The 9,686-nt window shown below is 38.1% G+C and overlaps 1 non-coding gene across 1 annotated transcript in view; it reads left to right on the top strand.

Annotated features, from left to right (window-relative positions):
- LOC117597723 (uncharacterized) overlaps positions 1-9,686 on the top strand; it is a 10,886-nt gene extending 1,200 nt beyond the window's left edge. The window contains exons 3-5 of the transcript XR_004578468.2: positions 2,235-2,291; positions 2,405-2,547; positions 9,505-9,686. This is a non-coding gene — a transcript (uncharacterized LOC117597723). The remainder of the gene's footprint in view (positions 1-2,234; positions 2,292-2,404; positions 2,548-9,504) is intronic.

Below are 9,686 nucleotides of genomic sequence, written 5' to 3'. Positions count from 1 at the left end.
TTGGACAAAGTGACATAATTGTAAATAGAACCATAATTTTAATACTTGGATGAAAATCCTTTGCACAACTTAAATTCTGAGTTTCCTCCCTGGAGATGCTTTACCAGGCAGTGATAGAAGTTTTGCTCTCTTTCATCAGCTTTACAATTTTGTAAATCTTTCTGTAAACGCTTCACGCTTCTCATCATCAATGCTAACGTTTGTTCACGTTATTTTATCCCGATCGCGCCGCATGAAGAATTTTATCATTTAATCAGCGTGAAATCCGTCGTTACTGATTTCTGCAACAATTCTGCTCTCATCCGTGAAGTTTATTCCCGACAGAGACGTGAAAGACGATGTTGATAATAATAACGTGAAGAATCACGTCACTGGCATAAAGTTAAACTCATGTTTTTTTTGCATCACTTGCTCCGCCTACATGACATCACTAACGTTTGCTCCGCCTCCTGTCGCTGTTAATCACCAGCTCATTTCAACATTTCAATCTGAATTGTTCAATTCACTGTTTGTTTTTTTAAGGTAAATAAATAAATTATTATCATAAATATGACGTCATAAAAATATATACTTCCGTGAAAAACCTACAGACCACAATGATATTCACAAACATAATATTTTCTGCATTAATATTCACATTTTATGAAGAAATATATTCACCAGGAGTTTTTTAAATCAAATATAATAAAATATAAATAAGTGAAATTTAAAAAATCAGCCGCAGTAAAAGACAACATTTTGTAGACGATGTTGAAGTGATGGAAACTAATGCACTTCCTGTTGCTTATACTTTTCTCTTCTCATGTTTCAGCACAGACCAAATGGTTATTATAGAAACGGAGCTCACACACACACACACACACACACACACACACACACACTCACACACACTCACTCACAAATACACACACACACACTCACACACACTCACTCACAAATACACACACAATTGACGTTATTGTTCTAAGCCACTTCTCCTTTATTAACCACATAAAAACCATTTTAAAGGTCATTCGACATTATTATATGTGTGTGTGTGTGTGAGTGTGAGTGTGTGTGAGTGTGAGTGTGTGTGAGTGTGTGTGTGTGTGTGTGTGAGTGTGTGTGTGGGAAATAATTTTATAATTAACTTTCACAATCAGTCATAAATAACCAATGAGCACTGCTCTGTTTTTTCTTCCAACCTGAACTCTCATTAAAGTTTAATAAACATTCAATAAACAAAAATAATCTAAAAATTAAGAATTAAAAATAAATAGCAAAAATAAATAAATAAATAAAAATTTAAATTGAATGTTTGGAAGTTACAGAGTGGAAGTAGCAGGAATTTATGCTAATAAGCAACAGTCACTTTACATTTAAAGCAACATGTGATTTATATTTTAAAAATTCTTTATGTTTATTTAAAAAACACACATTCATTAAATAATAAGAAATATTTAGGTGTAAAAATAAAAAAATATCTCACATATATTATATATTTATTGTCTTGTCAGTACATTATTTATAACATTACTTCATTTTTGTCTAAATTCATTTCAGAATCTTAAAATGTTTTATATTTTAATGTTAATTTTTTGTGCCAAATGAAACAAACAAAATAGAAAATCTAGTTTTACTGTAAGTTGAAATAAAAATAGAAAAATAGTAAAAAAATAGAAAAATATACACAATGAGAAGTAATGTTTTATTCAAGAAGAAAAATAAAATGATTACATTTTATTATTATATTTTTGACATTTAAAGAAGATTTAAATAAAAACATTTTAATCCACAGCGACGTCGCAGCAGCAAGTTGCAATTAATCTTAAAACATCAACAAAATGTAAACAAATGCTGTATTTTTTATCATATTTTATTATAATTGGTTGTGTATTATTTATTTTAAAATAAAAGAGTAATAAAAGAGGTTTTGTTGGGAGCTTTGCTGCTGCTGCTGTGTGAGATTTCGCCTCTGTTCTGCCTCCTAGTGGTCACAAGTGTTAATGCGCCAAAGACACACAGAGTGAAGTGTGTGTGAATAAATAAATAATAAAAACATCACATAAAACTTCTACTTTTTTGTTTTAGTGTGTGTGTGTGTGTGTGTGTGTGTGCGTGTGTTTAGCTGTAAGTGTTTTTCTTACTCCTAACAAACATTAATACACTTCACCATGCACACACACACACACACACACACACACACTAGTTTAGGTGTATTTGAGCAGAACTGACATTGTGAACTATATTTTCAGTTGACCTTTGACCCCTGTGTGAGAAGGAGAAGCCCAAAATGGCGACAGTAAACGAGGGTGAGAGAAACGTTAATCTGCTTTACATCCTGTGTTGGACTCTTGCCATCTGGTCTGGTGTGTATCACTGTGTGTGTGTGTGTGTGTGTGTGTGTGTGTGTGTGTGTGTGCAGGCGTGTCGGTGTTGGTGGTGTTGAGCAGTGTGTGTACTCTGTGCATTCTCGTCGTCTCCACACTCTGGACATGTTGGAAGCTCAAAAGAGCCATGAGAAAGGAAACACAGAAGACGTACACGCTGTACACAGAGCAGACGACGGTATACACACACACACACACACGCACACACACACACACACACACGCACACACACACACACACACACACTCACACACACACACACACACATGCACACACTCACACACACACACACAAACACACACAGAGTGTCTCAGATGCCCCCTTGTGGCTGACTGCGGTATAATGGTTATTTTTTAACTCCGCCCACACTGATAAATTTATGTTGACTAAAAATAAATAAATATGTAGAAATGTAGTTGTTCAGTAATTTGTATTGGTTCTGATTGTTTTATTCACATTAATACAGAATATATTTTTAATTTTAAACAAATTATTATTAAATCTATCGGATGATACCTGTGTGGGCGTGGCTAATGAGATGACAGCTAGAAGACACACTCCTACTTCATGTATTATATAAAATATATAATATAATATAAATATATATTACATAAAAGTCCACATTCTCTCTCTCTCTCTCTCTCTCTCTCTCTCTCTCACACACACACGCAAAACAAATATTTACAAATACTCTCTATCTCTCTCTCTGTCTCTCTATTTCACTCTCTGTCTCTGCCTGCATCTCTCTGTCTCTCTCTCTGTCTCTATCCTTCTCTCTCTGTCTCTCTCTCTGTCTCTATCCTTCTCTCTCTGTCTCTCTCTCTCTCTCTCTCTGTCTCTCTCTGTCTCTCTCTCTGTCTCTATCCTTCTCTCTCTGTCTCTCTCTCTCTCTGTCTCTCTCTCTGTCTCTATCCTTCTCTCTCTGTCTCTCTCTCTCTCTCTGTCTCTCTCTCTGTCTCTATCCTTCTCTCTCTGTCTCTCTCTCTCTCTCTGTCTCTCTCTCTGTCTCTATCCTTCTCTCTCTGTCTCTCTCTCTGTCTCTATCCTTCTCTCTCTGTCTCTCTCTCTCTCTCTCTGTCTCTCTCTCTGTCTCTATCCTTCTCTCTCTGTCTCTCTCTCTCTCTCTCTGTCTCTCTCTCTGTCTCTATCCTTCTCTCTCTGTCTCTCTCTCTCTCTCTGTCTCTCTCTCTGTCTCTATCCTTCTCTCTCTGTCTCTCTCTCTCTCTCTCTCTCACTTCCGGTGTGATTGTTGGGGGTGAGCGTGTGGACTGAGTGGTGTGAGTGCGCTTGGATTCTGTGAGTGAATCTTTTTTCTCTTTTCCTGGCTTTTCTCTTTGTTAGTTGTTTTTGTGTGTTTCTGGTTTACGGTGCAGTTGTTTTGGGCCGCGTGCTACCTGTTTTCTCGGGAGCATGCCGGCCCCGCGCTCGCAGTGTTTGAGTTCACTGACCCGGCGTCATGGAGTGAAAGTGGCGTCCGGGGTTAGTGTAGAGAAATGCTGCCTGGCAGTGGGTGATGTTGTTGGGCATGAAAACATATTGTCTGCCTCCAGGATGAATAACGCTACGGTTATATTTCTCAGCACTACTGAAAAGGCTAACGAACTAGTTGAGACAGGGATTGTTATTGATGATCTTTTTACCTTTGTGCTTCCACTTTCTGCACCATCAAAGAAAGTCACATTGTCCAATGTACCACCGTTTTTAAGTGATGAAGTGTTAGCTAAAGCTTTGTCTCGTTACGGTAAACTGGTTTCTCCTATTAAAAAGATCCCCATCAGTAGCGAATCGCCTTTCCTGAAGCATGTTGTCTCGTTTAGGCGCTTTGTTTACATGATTATGAATGACGATGCTGAGTTAGATGTGTCCTTGCACTTTCGGGTTGATGAGTATGATTACATTATTTACGTAACAACTGATAAAATGAAATGTTTTAATTGTGGGCAATCTGGTCATCTAATCCGTGCTTGTCCCGCAAAAAACTCAAACGACCCGTCAGCTGATGGTGACGTTGCCGCTGTCGGAAGTGACGTGGTAGTTAACGCTGAACCCGATGAAGCAGGACCGTCAGACGAGGCCCCGGGAGTATCAGGGATAGGAGTAGTGAAGGATAAGAATGATGATGCTTTACCTGTGATCACACCAACTGATGCTAAAGAATTAGCAGCTGAAAACACAGTTTTTGGTGTAGAAGTGTCTAATGTTCAGGCGGAGATAGCCGTTACTGAGACAGATATCCTTTTAAACGATGCTTTCCACAATGACTTGCAATCTACTGTGAGTAATGTACATGATGACAGTCGAATGGAAACAGAGCAGGCAGATTTTAAAGTCCCATTAAAAAGAAAGAAGTCTGGTAAAGCTCCGACTGTTAGACATGCAAAGAAAGCAGATATAACCGAGCCAAGTGATCAGGATGAAACGGAAAGTGACAGTGAGTTTTCTGATTCGAGTGTTAGTCTTTCTCAGAGTGATTTTTCTGGACGTCATTATGAGGTAGATGACATTAAACTGTTCCTCAGAGCTACGAAGAATAAGAGAGGAGTGCGTATTAACGAATACTTTCCTGACATAAAGCAGTTTGTTGAGAAAACAAGGTGCTTCATGATGGAGGGCTCCTTTACAAATAAAGAGGTTTATCGATTGAAAAAGACATTGAGCAAACTTAACTCTGAGCTCAGTAATGAGGACAGTGAGAAAGCCTAATGCCACGTATTGTAATAGAATGTTCCTGTGGGCAGGGATTTTTCTCTTTTCCTTAAGTATGTGTCATGTTAATGTTGCTGCCCTGAATCTGAATGGTGCTAGAGATATGCACAAAAGAGCTTCATTATTTGAAGTAATTCATCAGAAAAAAATTGATGTCACTCTGTTACAGGAAACACACACTGATGTTAATAATGCTGCTGATTGGGCAGTAGAATGGAATGGGGTTGCTGTTCTAAGTCACAATACTTCACTGAGTGGTGGAGTCGCTATTCTTTTTGCTAAGAGTTTCAGCCCACGCTCTTATCAGATTGAAGAGGTTATTAAAGGGAGACTTTTGAAAGTAAGAGCCTCTTTTGAAAATGTTGTATTTGTTTTTATTTGTGTATATACACCAACTTCAGCTGTTGAAAGAATGCTATTTCTAAATACTTTGTGCTCTGTTTTACAAAATGTTGGTGTTGATGAATATTTATTTTTGGGTGGTGATTTTAATTGCACAGAGTCCAACTTGGATAGAAATCACATTGAACCCCATTTACCTTCACGTCAACGTCTTGTTCAGCTAACAAAAACACATGAATTAATTGATATTTGGAGACAGCTTAATGGAGAACAAAGACAATACACTTGGACCCATGTTCGTGATAACACGATTTCATTGGCAAGACTGGATAGGTTTTATGTTTTTAAACATCATGGTAGTATTGTTCAGAGTTGTGTTATTATCCCATCATGTCTTTCAGATCATAGTATGGTGCAGTGTTGTATCTTTTTAAACTCTATTAAGCCAAAGAGTGCTTATTGGCATCTAAATACCACCTTATTGGATGATAAGTGTTTTAAAGAAAGTTTTAAAAATTTCTGGGATGTTTTTAAAACTACAAAGAATTCTTTTAGAACACTGCAGCAATGGTGGGATTTTGGGAAAGTTCAGATAAAACAGTTTTGTCAACAATACTCCCAGAATATCACTAGAGAGATAACCCTGACTTTGAACACCTTAGAGACTGATATTTTAAAATTGCAAGAATTGGCTCACTTGCCTGGGAATCAAAGTGATGTGGAGTCTCTCATAAAAAAAAAGAAAACTCAGTTGTCTGATCTACTAGGGGTTAAAACACAGGGTGCTCTGGTCAGGTCACGTTTTTTAAGTGTAAATGAGATGGATGTACCCTCAAGGTTTTTTTTCAGTTTGGAAAGAAAAAATGGACAGAACAGGGTTATTCATGCTTTACGTTCTGAATCTGGGGTATTGCTGACTGACCCCAAAGACATTCGTAAGAGAGCAGTCACTTTTTATGAGTCTTTATATAAAAATGAACTGAGTCCAGATTATAGGCATGATAGTGATTTCTTTGACAATCTTCCTCAAGTGTCAGAGGAAGTTAACGCAAAGATTTCAGGTGCCTTGACCATGGGGGAACTCTGCAAGGCCCTCCAAGGTATGGAGCTGGGAAAAGCACCAGGGATGGATGGCCTGCCAGTCGACGTCTATAAGTCATTTTGGTCAGAGCTTGGAGAAGACTTGCTGGAGGTACTGAATGACAGTTTAGCCGGAGGGCTATTGCCGTTGAGCTGCCGCAGAGCAGTCTTGACTCTCCTACCCAAGAAGGGTGACCTGACGGACATCAAGTGCTGGCGGCCGGTCTCCCTCCTGTGCAGTGACTACAAGCTGCTCTCTAAGGTTTTAGCTAATCGGTTGGCAGAGGTTATGGACAAGGTCATACATCCTGACCAGACATACTGTGTCCCTGGTAGGTCAATCTTTGATAATGTTTCCCTGATTAGAGATCTTCTCGATGTCTCTAAGGTGCTAAATCTAGATTGTGGTTTAATATCATTGGATCAAGAGAAAGCCTTTGATCGTGTTGAACATGCTTATTTATGGAGAGTTTTGAAAGCCTTTGGTTTTTGTAAAAAATTTATAGATCAGGTGAAAGTTCTCTATAGTGATGTTCAGAGCATTCTCAAGGTCAATGGTGGTTTGTGTGCTCCTTTTGGAGCCTGTAGAGGTATCAGACAGGGGTGTTCACTTTCTGGTATGCTTTATTCTTTGGCCATAGAGCCTTTGTTACAACAAATAAGAATGAAACTTCATGGTATATCTTTGCCAAACTGTGATGGCAATTTCTTATTATCAGCGTATGCTGATGATATAGTAGTTATGATCAGTAAGCAAAATGATGTACAGGTTTTATCTGAATTGCTTGGAAAATTTAAAGTTTTATCTTCTGCTAATATAAATTGGAATAAAAGTGAAGCACTACTGATAGGAAGCTGGAAAAGTGGAAAACCGAAACTTCCTGCTGGTTTACATTGGGGAAAAGAAGGTTTTAAATATTTGGGGGTCTTTTTAGGCAATGACACAACAGTGCAGAAAAACTGGGAAGGTTTAATAGAAAAAGTCAAAGGACGCCTAGAAAAATGGAAGTCTTTGTCCCCAAAATTGTCATACAGAGGACGCATTTTAGTTATTAATAATTTGGTGGCATCTTCCTTATGGCATAAGTTTGCCTGTGTAGATCCTCCTTTGCAGCTGCTATCAAAAATCCAGGCTACCCTGGTGGACTTTTTTTGGGATAAATTACATTGGGTCTCACAAAATGTTCTGTTCTTGCCCAAGGAGGAAGGTGGTCAAGGACTAATTCATCTCCAGAGCAGAATTGCAACCTTTCGTCTGCAGTTTGTGCAAAGACTGTTGGATGGACCATCACGTTTTAGCTGGCGTGCTGTTTCATGCCTGATTTTACGTAGTTTTGCAGGTTTAGGGCTGGACAAAGCACTTTTTTTGATGGATCCCCTAAAACTGGACACCTCCACGTTGCCAATTTTTTACAAGAACATTTTCAAAGTTTGGAGTCTCTTTGCTGTTCAACGACCAGAAAACTCACATTCTCTTCATTGGTTACTGGAGGAGCCTTTAATCTGTGGCTCCCGGTTGGACCTAACAGACAGTTCCTTTTTCCCTGGACTTAGTAGGTTGCTGATTGAACACAACATTATTACTCTGAGTCAGCTACTGAACACTGTAGGGCCGGATTTCAAGAACAAAGCAGCATTAGCTCAACATTTGGGAATCAGGTCTATTCGTCTGGTTACCCAGTTGCTCATGAAATGGAAAGCGGCGTTTAAGACAACTGAAATGGACTTGCTAGCAGAGTATTGTGCTGGTTCCCGAGTTCCTGATCCTAAAGACTCTTTTCCTTGTCTACTACTGTCTGTAAATGTTGAAGGGATTACATCTCCTTTCATTGAAAATGTTACATCTCTGTGTAAAGACTTCTTTTTAAGTACTGGTAAATCTTTGTACAGGTCTTGTGTTTTGGTTTTTAGCAAAAAGGTTTTAAATGGGAAAGTTGATACTCCCTGGCGTGATGTTTTTAAACTGGATCAAAACACAAGACCTGAGTGGAGATCCTTGTATAAACCACCGTTGACCAAGAGAACAGGTGATTTGCAATGGAGAATTATTCATGGTGCTGTCGCGGTCAATGCTTTTATCTCAGTTCTAAACCCTGAGGTTACTTCTACATGTCCTTTCTGTTCTGACAGAGAAACCATCTTTCATGCTTTTATGAATTGTTGTAGATTGCAACCTCTATTTCTAGTTGTAGGTAATGTTTTCAGGAGTTGTAATGAGACCTTTTCTCTAGAGACTTTTATTTTGGGGTACAAATATGTGAGGAAGAAAAGATTTGTCTGTCAGCTACTGAATTTTGTCTTAGGCCAAGCAAAACTGGCCATTTATACAAGTAGGAAAAAGAAAATAGAACAAAACTTAAATCAGAACATAGTAGCCTTGTTTTTTAACTTGGTGAAGTCAAGAGTTTTGATTGATTTTCTTTATTATAAATCTATTGATGATTTTGTCACTTTTGAATGTATTTGGTGTTGTAATGAGGCTCTGTGCTCTGTTTTTGAGGGTGAACTGATTTTTATGCATACTTTGTGATTTTTTTTTTTTTTTTTTTTTTTTTTTTCCTTTTTTCCTTTTTTTTTTTTCCTCCCCCCCCACCTAAACTTACTGTGTTGTAGGAGTGTATTGTGAATAGGAGAGGTTTTTTTTGTAATAAAAGTCTTGTTAAAATTCAAATTCTCTCTCTGTCTCTCTCTCTGTCTCTCTCTCTGTCTCTCTCTCTGTCTCTCCTCTCTGTCTCTCTCTCTCTCTCTGTCTCTATCCTTCTCTCTCTCTCTCTCTCTCTCTGTCTCTCATTCTGTCTCTCTCTGTGTCTCTATCTCTGCCTCCATCTCTCTCTCCTCTCTATCTCTTTCTCTGTTTATCTCTCTCTCTTTCTCTCTCACACACACACAGTGTACAGAACACCGTGTCCTCAGTGTACTGTTTGATTGCAGCTCAAAGTTTTTGTATAACTCTTTATTTTCTTCTCTTTATCTCTCTCTCTCTCTCTCACACACACACATGCTGCAGGACGAGCAGAAGGAGAATCAAAGTGAAGAGGAGGAAGAAAAAGAAAAAGAAGAAGAAGAAGAAGAAGAAGACAACAGTTGAAGAAACAGACAGCTTAACTGTGTTATTATTATTATTATTATTATTGTTATTATTATTATTATTATTATTATTATTAAAGCACAATAATGTCTCAAATCAAA

The sequence above is a fragment of the Pangasianodon hypophthalmus genome, chromosome 7, assembly GCF_027358585.1.
Source record: "Pangasianodon hypophthalmus isolate fPanHyp1 chromosome 7, fPanHyp1.pri, whole genome shotgun sequence".
In the NCBI taxonomy this organism is placed as follows: Eukaryota; Metazoa; Chordata; class Actinopteri; order Siluriformes; family Pangasiidae; genus Pangasianodon; species Pangasianodon hypophthalmus.
This window is presented reverse-complemented; position numbering and strand designations above follow the sequence as displayed.